General features: G+C 42.0%; 1 long non-coding RNA gene across 1 annotated transcript in view; it reads right to left on the bottom strand.

The window, feature by feature from the left end:
* Positions 1 to 17,574, bottom strand: part of LOC141740674 (uncharacterized) — a 42,453-nt gene that overhangs the window by 20,549 nt on the left and 4,330 nt on the right. Inside the window, exon 2 of the long non-coding RNA XR_012586112.1 lies at positions 2,300 to 2,428. This is a non-coding gene — a long non-coding RNA (uncharacterized LOC141740674). The remainder of the gene's footprint in view (positions 1 to 2,299; positions 2,429 to 17,574) is intronic.

Genomic DNA, 17,574 nt, shown 5'->3' on the forward strand with positions numbered 1-17,574 from the left:
GGTAAACACAGATTTGCCCAAGTCACAAATTAAAGCTGTATCAGCTGCCATGCTTTCATCTGCTAGTTTCAGGAATGTGGTTGCTGCACTGGATCCATCTGGAAATTACCCCCCCAAGACAGATTGCTTGTCAGTATCTCCTTAGGGCTTGTCTTCAGTGCTAAACGCTGCTTTTTCTACCCTTTTTTTTTTTTTCTTTTTTTTTAACCTCGGGGTAGCTGATGTGTATCAACTATCCAAAGATAAAAGGAAAGGTAAAGAGTACCTGCAGCCACAAGAACAGTTGCAGTGGGACGGGGGAGAGATGCTGGCTGTGGGGTAGAGCCTTAGTACAGTAGGACTTTGTAAACTTTGGGACACTTGGGAGCTGCCTACCATGTCATCTCGTTCATGCTGGCGCATGTGCTGGGTGAATGAGACTTGGGGTAGAGGCTGTACAATGTGCACAAGAAACACACAAATTTTTTAAATCATGATTTTGTCGTCCTGACTTTTTCATTTTGAACTGTAAAAAGACGTCAGTTCTGTACTCTTCATACTGTGTCACACACAGGGTAGTCTTTGTTTTCAACTACATTACGGCCTTTCTGTACCTTCATCTTCGTCATTTTATTGTATGATAGCCCTTTCTATTGACAGAGAAGTAGCTTGTTGCTATTAATTTTTTCAAGGCAGTGCACTGGGAGGAACATTGACTGGAACTGCATTGCCCAGCTGTCCCAGGGCCACAGACAGAATCCCAAAACTTCACAGTGCAAATATAAAGGGCTGGTGTGGTCAGGCCACAAGGTCCATCAGCAAGCCCTGACACATTTGGCCGTGTTCTGCTAGCAAGACACAGAAAGAGGATATCCTATGAGTCTTTTATATAGATATTTAGATATTTTTCTGTTCAAATCACCTGTCCTCTTCATAGGAAATACTTGCCTCTCAGAAAACTAGGATTAGTGATACGTTTTTTGTTACTCACATTACAAGGCGGGTCTTTAAATTTAACCAAGAATATATGACGATGATGGGTCTCAGATTTTGAATTGATACCATCGTGTCCAACAGAGGTAGAAGACGAAAGTATTAAAACTCTTTGGTTATATTAAATTAATCAAATTAAAGTATAAGGCCAGGAAGGAAAATTAAGTTCATTAAGCTGTTTTAAGCCATGCTAACATTTTGCTTTCTCAGTGTATTGACACCACCAGAAGATCTCCCCATTCCTAGCTATTCCTGAGTCTCCGCATTATAGGACAGCTTAGCAGCTGGCTTTTTAGCCTGCGTGTTTGCAGATCTCTCTTTGACTTCAGTTTCACTTTGCATGCCATCTTTCCCTCTTCCACACCCTACTCTTTCCCCTCAACAAGAGATGCAAATACCAGATAACTGACAGTTTAAGAACTTGTGATCACCACTGGCTTTCATTGGTTGGAGATTGTTATTAAATGAGACATTAGAAATCCCCAGGCATGGAAAATGTGTAGCTAGCTTGGAGTTCAGGGCTCTCCACAGATCTTATGCCTGGAGATCTGAGATTGCTTAGATGTTAAGGTTCCTGTTGCTTCTGACTGTGAAGGCAAACTCGAAGCGGTCACTGCTCCTAACCTGCAGCTGGTCGAATTTAAACAATCCTAGTCAGAAATGTGAGTTCTCTCTTTGATCTCTCTGAACTGTTAATTGTTTATCCTCAATTAAATATTTACTTTGGACTTGTTTTCTAATCTAGGGCTTTATGTCGCACAACACAGGTGCAGACTCTTACCATTTCAAGACCACTGATATTATTTTCAAGAAAGCTTAAGTTTTAGTGTCTTGCAAAAAGACTGAGGCTCCTAGACGTGCACATAATACATGCACATAATTTCTAAAAGGAGTCTTAGGCGTCTAAATCACTGAAGTGTGTTTGAAGGTTAACCCCTTTACAGAAAAGAAAACTATAAGGATTAGACAGAAAACACCCGGATACACAGTAAGTTATGAGTGGCTGTAAGGATTTAGCTTAAGTCAGTAGGCAATTAACTGAAGCTAAATCAACACAGAGAATGTTATGTCCACTCAGATTACATTGGTTTAACATCAGTTTCTATACAAATGTAAGACTTACTTGCCTAACACCTTTATAGCTGCATGAGTGTAACTTTACACAAGGAACTGCTCTGAGAAATGTGAACACCTCTTTCAGTGACACCAGCCCCTAGGTCATCATTGCTATAATGTCACACTGCACCCTAAATTAAATGAGTATAACTATTTGTTATCACATACATTTAGAATGAGAATACTGATATGGTACAATATGATCGCCCACCACTTCTGGGAGTCCTGAAGGTCTTCCCGGCAGAGAGGTCTCATTTTACGCAGACTCCCACATTCCCAGCAGTGGCACTCAGAGACTGTCCTTGACCAGAGCTGGCTGTCAGAGCTTACAGTGCTTGACCTGGAAGATAGGAAGCAAGGAAACTTTTAGACCACCGGTTTTGAAACAACCCATATGGCAAGGCAGGGCTGATAGCAGGGGACCTGGGAGCCTTGAAGGCTAAATCTGAGCCACCAAGTCAGCACTGGGGCACTGACACTGAGCTATGGACCTGGAAGCTCAAGTTCCTGGTTACTTTCCAGACCTATTGGCTAGACTCTGAGCAAGCTGCATGTTGCCAGTGGATCCAACCTGCATTTCATCAGAAGTGCATTGAAAATACTTTCATAGAATCATAGAATGGTTAGAGTTGGAAGGGACCTTAAAGATCACCTAGTTCCAACCCCCCTGCCATGGGTAGGAACGCCTCCCACTAGACCAGGCTGCTCAAAGCCCCATCCAGCCTGGCCTTGGACACCTCCAGGGATGGGGCATTGACAGCTTCTCTGGGCAAACTGTTCCAGTGCCTCACTACCCTCACAGTAAAGAATTTCTTCCTAATACCTCATCTAAATCTACCGTCTTTCAGTTTAAAACTATTTCCCCTCGTCGTATCACTCCACTGCCTGATAAAGAGTCCCTCCCCACCCTTGCTGTAGGCCCCCTTTAGCTACTGGAAGGCTGCTATAAGGTCTCCCCGAAGCCTTCTCTTCTCCAGATTGAACAACCCCAACTCTCTCAGCCTGTTTTCATAGGAGAGGTACTCCAGCCATCTGATCATCTTTGTGGCCCTCCTCTGCAATCGCTGCAACAGGTCCATGTCCTTATGTTGGGGGCCCCAGAGCTGAACGCTCAGTCCCACTTCTCATGTTTCCAACAGAGATGTTAAACAGCACCAGTCCCAGTACTGACCCCTGAGGTACACCACTTGGCACAGGACGCCACTTGGACATTGAGCCGTTGACCGCAACTCTTTTGAGTGCGGCCATGCAGCCAATTCCTTACCCATTTTGGTGAAACTTTTTGGGGTTTGTGAGTATGTATTTTCTAGTAAAATACTTTTACATTGCAAATTTCTCACTACTCTCAACAGTTAAATTTTCCCAGTTGCCTTTTGGCATATTCACACAGTCTGTCCCAACATATTCGATTCATTTGGCTCTGCTAGTGCTTGGAGATCACCTACAATTAATTTTCAAGGAAGAAGGACAAAGGTGACCTTCACAAAGATTCTTGTCTTTCTCTGCCTTTGAGGTCTGAGTACATAAAATTATCGTGTATATGTTAATGACACTCTACTTCAGCATCATGTCACCTGCCAGTGATTTTATGGTTAATCCATATATATTATTTCACACACCCCCAATTCTTATTAAGTTTTCTACATGTCTTTAGACCATTGCCTTCCCTGAACAAGCATACTCCTTTTCTGAATTCTGTCCACCTAGTATATAGTGGGGGATACTATAATAATAGCATAATATATCATTAATATAATAAATGTTTTAAAGCAGTTACTATTTTATATGTATGGTATCATTTAATGTCTTTCCTGGTAAAAAATAAGTATAATAATCACTGTGCTGAATCATCAGTAGTTCTTGAGCTTAAGAATGTGTAGTCTAAAAGGAAAACTTATAAAAGCATGTAGGTATTCATTTATTCACTGGATTCTGATTCAGCAGAACTCTTAAGCGCTTACCTAAATTCCTGTGCAGCAAAGCACTTAAGCTTGGATTAACTCAAGGTTTTAAATACATTTCTTTTCAAGAAAATACTTAAGCTAAATATATCCGTAATCAAACTGCATTACAATTCCACATTGACTAGGATAGCCAGATGGGTTTAAAAGGAATCACGAAAAAGTCATTTGGGCCATGTTTCCACTCAGAAATTGTACTGCTCCAACTATCTTCTAAAGTGCAGATGAAGATATATTGACAGTGAAGTGTTTATATCAAAGTAACTCACTACCATATGAATATCTGTGGTTTTCCACTGCTTTTTTCCTATAGGTTTCAGCTACGTAGTTGTGCTGGTCAAAATATTATAGTAATATGAAATAGTCCACACTGGAAATGACAGAGAAACGAATAACCTCATCTGTCAAAGACATCATGAGGTTATGAAGATAGAGCTGGATGGAAAAATACTTGCTGTGCCTGTAAAAATGTTCCTACTTCTTAGTTAACCAAAGGGTTCCCAAATGATTAGGCTTTTTGGGTAAACACAAATGCAGTATATCACTGTAACAAAATAAAATAAATATGAGGATAGTAAAGACTGAGTGGGAGACTAAAAGAAGTATAGCTTTATCTATATTGTCAATGTCTTTCATGCCCTGGTTTCTGTTTCCATTCACATATTGCAAGTGGCATAAACGTTAGACAGTAACTGAAGAAATGAAACTGGAGCACACCAGTAGGAAGCAGCACTATAACAGAGCAACCTCGTATAATGAAGCTATATTTCAGTAGTAGGTAAAAATAAGGGCAGCTAGCAGCAGCCAAAAACCAGCAAAGGACAAAGAATACCCATAACAGCACGTCTTCTGCAATAATCAGTGGACAGGATTAATATTCTTTTTGATGCTTTCATTTTTACGGTTGAAATTTTCAAGTAAAGTAACACATCCTGACCTTAAAGTGAATTACAAAGGGAAAAATAATAGCTTTTCTAGTTCTCTTGAGGTTCTGGAACTGAAAGGAATTGTCAATGCTATTTTTTAAAGACTGGTTTACCTACAGGACTCTCTAGGGATCTTGGATGTTTTATAGTGAGCTTTTTATTTTTGTTTATTTGAATTACTGGCATCAGCTTCTGATTAAATAATGTCTGAGAACAGGAAGGAAGGAAACATAAAGTCCTTAGCAAAGACTTCTTTGTCACCTAACACTTCATAGGGCATTAGAATTGGAAATTTGCAAACTAGAAACTGAATTTTAAGTAGGCAGAAAAGTCCCCATCACCTCAGTTAATCAGCGTTCATTTTTCTAGTTGGCTGATGTCCTATACCAGTGTCTGTTCCTGGTATAATACTTCTTCTAAAATTTTATCATTCTTAAATTTCTACTGATATTTTTTTCCTAAAAAATAAACCAAGGTAGAGAATCTATTAATTCAGAGGTATTCTTTTGCTCTTTATTCTAAAAGGAGAAAGTACTGAAATCTTTTTTGTGTTATGACTGAAGAAGAGTAATTTGCAGGTAATATTTTGGTTTCCCAAAATTTGCTGTGAATCTTAGATATTAAGATTTTAAAGGCCATGTGGTAATAGAATTTGAGGTAAACGCTTTTGATTTAATCCAAAACCAGATCAGTATGAGATGCCCCTGGAGAAGTCGTCAAGTGGTTTGATCAATTCCTAACATCTTAAATTGATTAATGCTCTTTTCTCTGACAGGGAATATGCAAGTATACAAACCTATAAGCCTATAATATAAACCTATGCCTGTAGGCATATAGGCAAAGCCACATTCATGACTCCTAGTACTTGCTCTATGGTTCCTAAAATGAATTTGAAAAGCCTAGGTGTGCCATTACCACGACCCAAACTTTAATTTGATCACTAAACGTGAAATGTAGGATGACTTCTAATAAGACCTTTCTTGGAATTCTCAGCCGTGTAGAAACTGAAAATCATATTGGGAAACTGTTTTGTAAACATGCAAGTGCGAGGTGTTACATTATAAAATATGAATATCTGGAAGATATTTCTGTTTCCATGAGAAATTGATGAGAGTTGAATTCTCCAAGGTTAGGTGAATTATCAGTCATTGTAACCACCCAATTTTATCCTGGACTGATCATGCAAAAATACTTTCATTTTTTTTTATACTACAGAAACTGATAATACAGACAGAGAGTTGGCAGACACAAACCTTAAGCCATTTTATTTTCCTACATTCATTTGCGAAGCTCATAACTATGTGTTTGTCTGTTCTCTAAAGAAAAAAAATATTTAGAAAGATTGGTGCCAGAAACCCAGTGCTCACGGAACCCTTTGCTACCAACTTGGTGCCAACGAGTGGCCAGCGGGACTGGTGACACACTTCCTTTCTGAGCACTGACAATACAGAATTTGAATAGTGCATTGCATAACCTCAAGATTTGCATTCCAAAAAAATAGAGCAAGAGTTGCAATGATGAGCAAACCGAAATCCAAACACCCAGAGTATGAAATCAGCTATTCTCATAGGCCACTACGGTTTGAAAAAATTGCCAGTCCTGCTGTCCCACTCACATTCCCAAAACGTGACAACCAAAGACTATCTTGGGCAGAGCTCCACTGTCCCATTCTCAATTGGCTATGCACTGTTAAGGCTCCAGAAGTAAAGTGGACACAGCCAGATATGTTCTGTGCATCTTTATCTATCTATCTGTTTAAAAACATATAGGGTTATAATGTAATGTGATAAAATCCCATTATAGGAAATGAATGCAATAGAACAATTTTTAGATTCCCCTCTTAACTACCCATAATACACATATGAATCCATCTGTGAATGCAATATTCATTTACACATGCAAATTGCATAACTGATTGAACAGTTACCAGACTTGTGTGCTCAGGTGGGGGATTATTTTAACATCTACTTCAAATTGTGTGGATGCAGTGTAGGCGTTCTGCTGAGTTTATGACTAATATCCCTCAGGGGAGAGCTATGAAAGGGAGAAAATAATCTGTCAAGAACATACTTAACTTGATTAGTTTGAGCCTAAACATTTGAGCAGCTTTTGAACCTGAGCCGAGGTGGTTCCAGGAACCTTCTCTAAGACAAGCGCCTCTGACTGCAGGTTCAGGATTGGCGTCTCTTCCTTATTAAAGGAACATATTGTACAAGTTAAAGGATATTATGCTGGATCTGGAAAATATTTTACAAGCATGTAGTATGTGTGTGTTTAGATACTTAAATACTACAGGCACTATTTTCAGACAGTATTGTGTATTTAGGGCATGACCCTGACTCAGGAGGCTACATATAGCAGGGTTTGTTTGTTTTTCAGTTCTGTTGCTTTTTACGTTTCTGCTCATCACTATGTTTAAACCTTCCTCTTACTTTACACATCCACTGACTGCATGCTGCTTCTACGACAGTGTAGACAGTCCATCTCTATGCAAAGAAGGGACAAATACTTTTGTTTTTCTTTTAAAAAAGTGTTGTTTCTCCTCATATGCTGGACCTTGAGAGGGGAATGTACCTTCAGAAGTGACCAGCGCCCTTCAAATTCTTATCTAAAGGAATCCCACAGGAAACCTTGGAGCTCTTACAAAAATTTGGACTGTCTGTTATTTATCAGATTTACAAGGACACTAGTCTTTGGCTATCAAGCCCTCTTGAAGCCACCACTGTCCTCTCTCCTTCTCCTTGCTTTTAAGAGAGATAAGCATTGAGAGGTAAGCATTGACTTAAGTTTGCTTCATACTATCAACCTGTAGTACAAGCAGGTAAACTATAAACGTTGGCAAGATTTTAGCTCAGTATTAGCCCTGAAGCCCTGACATCAGCACCCGATTATGTCAAGTGACAGGCTGTCTAGCAACTGACAACAAACATTTGGACCCAGCCTTTACTGGATGGGGAAACCATAAGAGCATCTTTCTCACAGTAACCAGTGGTCTGCTATCATTTCCCTGATTTGTTAGTGTCTTTCATGGTTGCACATCTCTCAACATCTTCTTAGTTACCAAGTTGCCGGTATTAATTTTTCTCCCGTATGAAAAGACCCATACATTTCATGTGAGGCTGGCTCTTAGTGACAAGCCAGAAACTGAAGTAACTTCTCTTGAGTAACAACCCAGAGGCTTATTATAAAATACCTTTTAAACCGTATTTCAATTGTGTCATTGTAATTACATGCATGTAAAGCACTGCACAAACATCCAATGCTTGGGAAAGTTAAAAGGGATGGCTTGACAAATACAGCCTATTCTAATAGCTAAGCAGCAACTGCGTTCAGAAACTATTTCTGGAGTATGATAATACAGTTTGGGCGTCTCTTAGTATCCCTCCCTGAGTGAACCTGGGAAGCATCCAAAAAGAAGGCAAATAAAAAATTTCAAAAATAACATTATGTAGAGCCATGACATGTTGGTCAGGTGAATTAGTGAGAATGATGGTGACAGAGAATATTGTCCAGCAGGAATAGGAGGCAAAACTCTCATGTTCCAGTCCCAGCTGATTCCCTGGCCTTGTTCTTGCAGTCCTTTTCTTGCTTCCCTTTCCCTCCCTGCTTTTGTTGTACTGTTGGTTTTTTTTTTTGGTTTTGTGACCTAGGGTAATTCAAACAACCCTATCAGAGCTGCCTGCGAAAACACATTCCCACAACTCAAAGCTGTAGTTAGTGCTAAATAATGCTTATAAATTAATAATTAGATAAAAGGTATAAAACCACTGTATTTCTATTATTACAGCAATTCAAAGAGCTTCTAATGGTATATTTTTGGGCCAAATCCTGACCTGTTTGCAACTCAGAGCAGGGTAAAAGCTTTTTCAGCCAATGATCATTTTGTACTACTTCCAACTTGCTGAAATATGTTCTGTCCACCGTTGACGAGTTCCTGATGAATCCAGCCTGTTTTAACTTAAGAGTGCTTCAGTTTATGACACAGTTATCTGTGCAAATGTGCAGGCCTACGTCGTTAAAGTTCACTGTTTTACACAGTATATCTTCACATGTACTTGTCCCCAGCTTTCTTAAGCATATTATTTAAAGCATTTTAAACAATGAAATTAGTATGGCCACTGCACTCACAACTCATTTTTCTACATTTTTACCTTGAGTGATATCTCGCGCACACTATTCTATAATAAACAATCCGTGACAACAGAGGTTAAAGTGAGGTGACAACAGAGATGGGTCTGCTCCAAAACTCCAGTCCTAAACGTAGGTGAACTTCAGCAAGCTCAAAGCAAAGTGCAGGGCAATGAAACTCAGCCCTTTCTCAAGTCCTTCTTTTCCTGACTTCATGGGCTCCTTTCATTTTCTGTGATACAAATTAGTCCTCACCTGGGGCATTTGCATTTATTCCTCTGAAACACAAGTTTAAATTGAAGCTGGTGCTGGGAGGAGCATCCTGCTAGCACAGAAAAGAGAGCTGGTGGTTCAGAAACAGAGCTGCTGGTTCCTCTTTTTTCTTGCTGGTTGAAGAGGCACTGTTTATCTCACTGCCTCTCCTTCCTTCAGCTGGTGCCATGAGATTTCCTCTCCTCTTTCACACTTCTGCCACTGCTGACACCCTTCTGAGAGCACAGACAGCCACAGTTTCTGTGTTTGAATAGAAGGCTTTTCAGTACTTTGGCTCTGAAACACAGGAACCCAAAGAACTCGTGTATTCTCTGACATCCTTGCTATAATTTTTTTTTTTAAATTCTTTAACGTACACTAATCCCTTGACAATTTAATGTTTTTCTAGGGAAAAGGGAACAATATTTGCTTTGTGAGGAAGCTACAAGGAGCTTAGTAACCCGTATGGTAGCAGATTCTTATGAAAAGAGTCTCTCTAGCCTAGCATGAACAAAGTAATCTTTCAGCAACAAGGTACAAGGCGCAGCATTCTTAGGAAAGTAGAGAAGGCCTTGGGCTGATCTGGTAAAAAGAGACTAAAGGCTGACAGGTTACCGCCATTCGGCAAGCCAAATAGCATCCAAGAAATACATGGTTCACTGTGTGAAATTTCTCCATATTTAAGAAGAAAAGTCAACCCCGGTCATTATTTCTGTGGTTGTGATGGCGGTGACACGATCCACTGGTAGGTGCCAAGAGGAGCCCTGCTCAGCCTGTGGCATTTGGAGTGAGATTCATTCTGCTGCTGCTCCATCCCTCCCGGCAGCTCTCACCCCACAAGGTAAGGGCTGTTGCCAGCCCTGCGGCCGCAGAGAGGAAGCTCTCGAGCCCGGAGCTGGAGCAGGTGGAGGAGACCCCGCAGGGCCCCGCATTCAAAGCAACCTTGTGAAGCAGCCACGCGTCTTGCCGGCAGCGGCATGCCCTGCGCATCTCCTCCATGCATGATCTGACAGGCCCGGTGTCAGCTCCCATCTAGGAGCCGAGATGTGGGCATGCATTCTCAAGCGATGATTCCCTCCAACCTCCTCCTCTCTCACGTGATGCAATTCCCCGGGAGCCTCGCCGTTCCAGGCTTTTGACAGTTCGGAGGTCTGCAAAGGGTTGAGCCAGACTCGTTTTGTATTAAGGATGAAATGCGTCTGGGAAGACGGTTAGAATAGGACCTGTCTGTCTATAAGACCTGGAGGATTTTAGAGGTATGGGAGACTTGTATCCATCCCCTGCATAAACAGAATTTCTTTCGATAGATATAACAGATTTCTGTCTGGACCAACAGGAGAGGAAAAATCTGAAAGAATTAACAAGCTGTTTGTTTTTTAAGGAGGTGCTTGTTGGTTTATTTGCTTCGGCAAGTGCACTTGGGAGCCTTGACCCATGTCACCACAGCCACCATACTCAGCTGAGCCCTTTTGCAGCAGGTTGGAAAGGCAGACCAATGCTCCGTGCCAGGCACCGAGTATGACACAATGTTCTGCTAACTAGCGCTGCAAATAGCAGACACTCAAGTGGGAACGTTTCTGAACAGAAACTGCACTGTCCAAGCATGAACAACGTATGGAGGTGGACCACTCAAACAGGAGAGAGCAGCATTGTAAAAGCTTTCCCCTGCTGCAGTAGTTGCAACCTTCATTTATTGTCTTCATAGTTCAGTAGGCACAAGGGCTTCGGTGTTCCTTTGCAGACTGAGAAGAAGAAAAATAAAGATCCCCACTGCTCCCAAATAATCAAAATTCTTCCAGGTGCAGAAGTGTAACACAAGAGTTATATCCCGCTTACAGCCAACCTGAGTATTAAGGAGAACTGAGGTGCTGTATAAACCGTACCCTGGCCCTGCACACAGGGAGGGCTGAAATTCACTCCGTATTGTGCTGTGCACAGTCCTTCAGTGAGGCAGTCAACACAAAGAATAAAAAATATACCAGTATTACCATTCTTACCCTATGCATGTATCTCGTTCCACTGTCTTCCCTGTTGGCCCAACAAGTGTTAATATTACAGCAGAGGCAGCTCACCCAGCTAGAAGACAAGCTGGCTGCAGGACTGGCCATAGAGAAGATACTGGGAGAAGAAACAGAATATGAGGAACTGTCAGAGCTCAATGGGAATAAGTTGCGTGCCTAAAACTCCCCCCAGAAGAACAATAAAGCTGTCTAGTTTGGAGAACTTTTTTAGTATAGAAGACTTTATAGCTCAGCTTTGTGAATGTGACTGGTTCAGCTGAGGGCTTTGCCTGTCGCAGGTGGCGTCTGTCAGTTTCAGTGGTTTTTCACAGGTGCCTAAAAGACGATTTGTGAGTTCTGATATATTGCCTGGAAGTGGCCTCCCATATGTGAGATAATACTTAGTGTTACGGAAAGATAGGACTTTTTGTGCCCTGCATTCCAGTTCATGTGTAACCTCCCACTCTCGTTTTACCTACTTTACCAACATATCATTTGGATAGTTTTAGGAAATATAAATGTGCTGGGAGCAGGGAAAGCTCTACTGACTTTTTCCTCTATGACTACATAATGTCTGCCTTTCTGTGGAGCTGAGTTTAAAAGTTGGATCAGGTGTGCTGGAGTCTCTTCTCTTACCCAGTCAGTTTAAAAACAGGCATAAATGGCGTAAAGAGACTGACCAAAAAAGGCAGCGAACTGGATATGCAGCTTTGAAGTTAGTTCAGGAGAATATCAGAGTCATTCTTTCCATTGTTATTTGAACGCTCTCATTACTGCATGGTACGGTGTATTCTTTGGAAAAGAAGAGGAGTGCATATGGGGGAACAGATTGGACAGTGTTATAGTCTGAAGTTATTTGCTATTCACTCTGCAAGGTACAACCGAAAACATAATTCACTGCAGTGACTAACTGAAAGGTGCATGTTGCTTCTGTATGCATTGGCAAACTGTCAAGCTGCTTGTGTGAGCTCTTCCTTGCCCCTGCACCCTGGCCCTCATGCGGGGTACTCCACTGTTGTGAAATGCCTGTGTGGAACTGCAAGAGTCATACATGGAAAAGACCGAGAGGTTATTTGATCTGTCTCCTTAGCAGTGCCAGGTTGCACCTTGTATATTACTCAGGGCATTTTTATTCTTTTTTTTCCTTCTCTCTGCCACTGTTTGAAGGTATTAAAACCTGCTACCCCCACAGGACTGAATTCAGGCTTTCTGTCTAAACCATGATCAATGTAACAATAGTAGATTTCTGATACGGAAGACTGCTGGTCTCAGAGGCATTCTCCACCAAGTGGAGACCAGAAGGAAAGAAATGGTTCAGATTTTAATAGGATCCTAAAATGTGGCATCTGTGTTCAGAAACAGATATGAGTTTGCATCAAGATTAAATGGAGAAAAAACATTTTTAGTTTAGTGACTCCATATATGAAAGCCAACTTTTTTTTCTGGAAAATAAAAATGATAGCTGTAGTATCTCTTCATTGTGTGGCCCTGTTGCCTACAACGCCTTCAGCGAAGGCCTGCAATGGCAGCCAGCCTGCACAGAATCACAGAATTGTAGGGGTTGGAAGGGAACTTCAGAGATCATACAGTCCAACTCCCCAACAACCCTTCCTGAAGGCTCCAGTGCCAACTTACTGCAGTAAGCTACGTTTCTTACTGACAACTTTTCCTACACTACCCAACTTCCTGCAGTAGCAGCCTCCCCACTGTGTCTTGCCAGTGAAGGACCACACCAGCTTCTCCTGCTCTTCTCTACTAGTGATGTTAGGTATCAAAATCTCCTCTCTGCTTTACCTGTGAGCCCCAGTAATGTCCTTCCCACACTGCTCTGTTAACGGGCGCCAGATTTCCACACGTTATCATGATAATGGATATTCCAACTGTAATCTTTCCACATTGCTCTCCAAGCAGATTTAGACGCCAGCATTGCAGCATGTCCTACAAGCAGGCCAACTATAAAGAAGGGCAAAGGAATTTAATCTCTCAAGATTTCATACAAGGCATCTGAACATTCCAATAGAGAGCTGCAAAATAACTTGCTTCCCGCTGATGAGAATAATTATTTGTTAGTTAACGTATAGTTGTGTAACTAGGGCCTTTCCCGGCATTAGGAGGAAATTTGAGAGGCAGGTCTTCAGCTGATACATGCAGGTTTAATGGTCTTGTCCCAAGTGGTTGTAAAAGACTAGTGTTGAGACAAGCCCAGAACTAAATGAGGCCTTGTTTATTAAGCAAGGCTGCTGTATTTGCACTAGACAGCACAGCAGAAGAAAGACATTTCTGACAGTTCTTTTATTCAGCTGGCTTAAACATTGCTTATTTGTCACGTTTTAATAGCTCTGTGTCAATTATCAGTTCCTTTAGTCGAAATGGAAGTTGCACTGTCATCTGTTTAGAATAGACACACATTGAAATAACATATGACACAGTTAACGTCAACTGGCAGGTTCTGGCCACTTCTGTTTAGTGAAAGCAGCACGGTTTCTTCAACCCAGCTAAGGAAAATTATGTTTTCAGTAGGGCAGAGGCAGCTGTCGCGTGGTCTGTTGTACACATAGAACAGTAATTTCAGCAAGGCAGTCCAAGCCTGTCCACATGCTTGTGACACAGTGGGAGTAATGCAAGACTGTACACTCCAGACCACTTTTAGACTTATTTTGGAAGTGGGGGAGGGGGGTGTGGTGGGGAGGTGTAGTTTCTGCAGGACACACTTCTGCACTCAAATATGGGCTGCAGCAATCAGAACTCCCGTATGAAAATTAAGGGCTTCAGGCTTCTTGGTATATTGCCAGGGCAACCTTAACTTGGGCAAAATGTTGCTGCTCCTCCTTCCCCTGTGAAATTTCATCACAAAAGATGATGATGCAAATTACTTTATAGGATCACAGACACACCTTTTATTAACTCTGATTGTCACTGAATTGCAAAAGATCGGGGGGGTGAGAGTAGGAAGTGAGGCAAGGGTAGGAGAGGAGGCAGACTTAAGAGCCAGGCTGCCCAGCCTGGTTAATCTTTATTGTTATAAGTATCCCCAGTCAGTGAGAGTTCTTGAGCAAAGGCTGCTGACCTGAGTGTTTGCAGATTGGTCCCATTATTTGCATACGCTTCCTTGTTCCAAAGAGATCTGAAGCACATGCAAGGAAAGTGCTGAATTTTCTGTCCTGACTGAAGCAATGCAATCTGCGGAGTTCACCCATCTCCTTACTGACTCAATCTTCTAAAATAAATCAGCTGCCCCATGTAGTTTTTATTTCCTCCTCCTCCCTTTTTCTCCTTCTCTCTTTGGCAAAAGAAATAACTAATATTCAAAGGAAATGAGTTGTGAAACCTCTAACAGCCTGCTAACCATTAGTTTCTATAATTCATGTTGGCAATGCAATATTCACTAGGGATCTCTGGCTGGCTCAGATGGTCTCTTGAGTGAAAGAAGCAGCTAGAGACGTTCATCTCTGTTTGCACGCCCTTAGAGAGCACCACATCACTTCCTCTTGATGGGGTCTTGATGGTGTTCCCTTCCCCATCCCTCTTCTCTCCCTCTCCCCACCAAATGCTCCAGAGATTTTTGCAGGTGTACCATATCCCTGGGTATAGTTAGGTGTTGTCTGTTCTTATGCTCTCTGCCTTCCCTGAACTCTGATTCCTGACAGGCCTTTCCCACACCTCATTGCTGGCACCGTTGTGAGTCCGATCTGAGTTACCAGGACTTCTCCATGAGCTCCTGAAGGAGAGCAGCAGTGTGGACAATTTGAATCTGCTCTCATTCACTCCCTGCTTCCTCAGTTTCCCTGGATTTTGTTCCATTTCTGAGACCAACAGGCCAGTAGACAGAGTGAAGAGCAGAGCACTGCTGAGGTGCTACTCAATACGAGGAAAATCTCTAGCATCTGACTTGCTTTACCACCACAGTCATGGGTTATCTTGCAATTGACTGTGACTCTCCAGACACAACCCCAAAAAGCCATTGAGAGTCAAGAGCATGGTGCTCACCATGAGACCAGGACCGGCATAAGTCATAACTTGCAGGCAGCTTTTATGCTTACAGCAGTGTCAACAGCCTAGCTGTTGACCGAAGCACTAGACCAGGTGGATTTTTTCCTGATGTTCTAATTCAGTCATTTTTGTGCCAAGTTGCCTCCTTAGAGTCCTATCTGGTAGTGACCTGGATTTGCTCGCTACGTCTACACTGAGTTTTGGCATGTGGGAGGCACCATTGGAAGGCAACCCTCCCTCCAAACCCTCTTAGTATCTCCAGTATCCTGATAATGGTCTATGAGGGTTCAAACCATAAGTTAAAAGCTACAAACAGCTTGCAAGCACTTCACTTGCAGGACAGCTGTGGGTGTTATGGCTCAGTCTTTGCTGTCTTCTTTCCCAATACCACACATGATGGAGGAGGGACCACAATGGACCATGTGAGAGGCGAAGGGGCTGTGGAGGTAGACTATGCCAGGAACTCTTGTCTTCTTACAAAACTCCTTTAAGAATAGAAGGAAGAGGCACATGCTTGGAGACAGTGTGGGCCATGACCCTTCTTTCATTCCAGGACACCAAGCACAAAAGCAACTAGTGTCCATAGAAAAAAATTCTTAAAAATTCATACTCTAACTGTATGTAGCCAACTCTATCATTTGCTTACCTGATCTTTTTTCCCCAATCTAACCTCACAAGCTATTGCTGCAGGATTTGAAACAGGAGAATAGATGATAAGAATATGATCCTTTTCAGTGCTTTTAGGGTGTACGGCTGTCCTCATCTGTTATACACGACTCTATTCACCCAAGAAGGAAAAAAAACAAAAAAACAAAAAACTTCCTTCTGCTTTTCCTCTGCCAAAATGAATGTGGTGACTTTGTTTCTATAAAGGGAAGAGGGAGGTGGGAACAGCTCTTCAGGCATGTTGACTAACAAAACGTGAGCACAACATGCCGGGCATGGAAGGGAGCCCGATGTGGATGTGGGAACCGCTGGGTCAGAAACAAGGCCCTCCTCCGTTGCACAACCTGGCACGCAGACATGCAGCTGCACAACCTAACTGAGAGACGGGGGAGGCCAACAGCTCCTTGAATTCTCCCCTGTAATCTGCCCCCATCACATTCAGGCAGATGCCGTAACACTGGAGAAGGCTTTTGCACTGCATGACATGGGATTGATAAAAGTTAATTTAAACTGGTTTGGAAAACGAGTCTCAGAGCAATGTGCAGACTTTCATCCACATTACTATGCGCAAATAAATTTAACTCCTTCTTAATGACACAAAAATAAGACTCGACAGTGATGTTTTACATAACAAAATAACAGATTGTTGCATTATTCACTGAGTCTGTTACCATGGTGTTCAGCTAGCCTTGAGCGTACTAGCTAGAATAGTCATGTGCTCCAGGTATCATGATGGTAAAACCCAGTCCAGGACCGACCAACACTGTCGGAGTTGGGGTTTTTTGTACAGCTGTACGCTGAACTGTCTAGATCACGGACATGAACGTCAGTGTGAAGAAACGTCAGTGCGAAGGACTGTCATAAGTGTTTGGTACTAGCCATGTTTGTCTGCAAGACTGAGGCCATGGTGAAGCAGAAAGAGAAGGCCAGAGTCTTTCTTTGTAAAATATTTTGAAGGAAAACGGCTTTCATCATCCAGTTCTGAAGATCCAGTGACTGCTGTGGATGGCTGAGGAACACTGCAGTCAAGGAAATACATGCAGAAAAAATGTTGAAATACCTGGACTTCCTGATGAAGACATTTCTCTAGAACACTGCAGGTATCTCAGTGAAAAACAGATGATCGTAATGCATATTTTTCCTTGAACACATTACAGCCATTCCATACAGGTATCATACTCATCACCAGTTATTCATTAAGCAGCATGACTAACATCTGTCATGTGGTGTTTGTTCACTCATTATCTGTCCATGGGTGAAGAAGTCTGTTGCAGTGGTATGCAGGTTGTTTTGGTAAAGGTTTTTATTCTCTTTTTATTACTATTCAGCATGTGTCGCTGTACATTCAGGGCACAAAACATGCTATGTGTGAATACTTAGGCCAAGAGGTGAGAATAATCCCACAGAGAATTTTTGAACTTCCTACAAATGTCTCATACAAAATTCTACATCATCTGCAGACCAGCCTTACCCTTTCTGTATGCACCAGACTGTACCAAAGAAGCAAAACTGCTTGTCACAATAGTACAGCCCTCAACTTACTTAGAACCACACATGGCTAGA

Source organism: Larus michahellis, chromosome 3, assembly GCF_964199755.1.
Source record: "Larus michahellis chromosome 3, bLarMic1.1, whole genome shotgun sequence".
Taxonomy (NCBI): Eukaryota; Metazoa; Chordata; class Aves; order Charadriiformes; family Laridae; genus Larus; species Larus michahellis.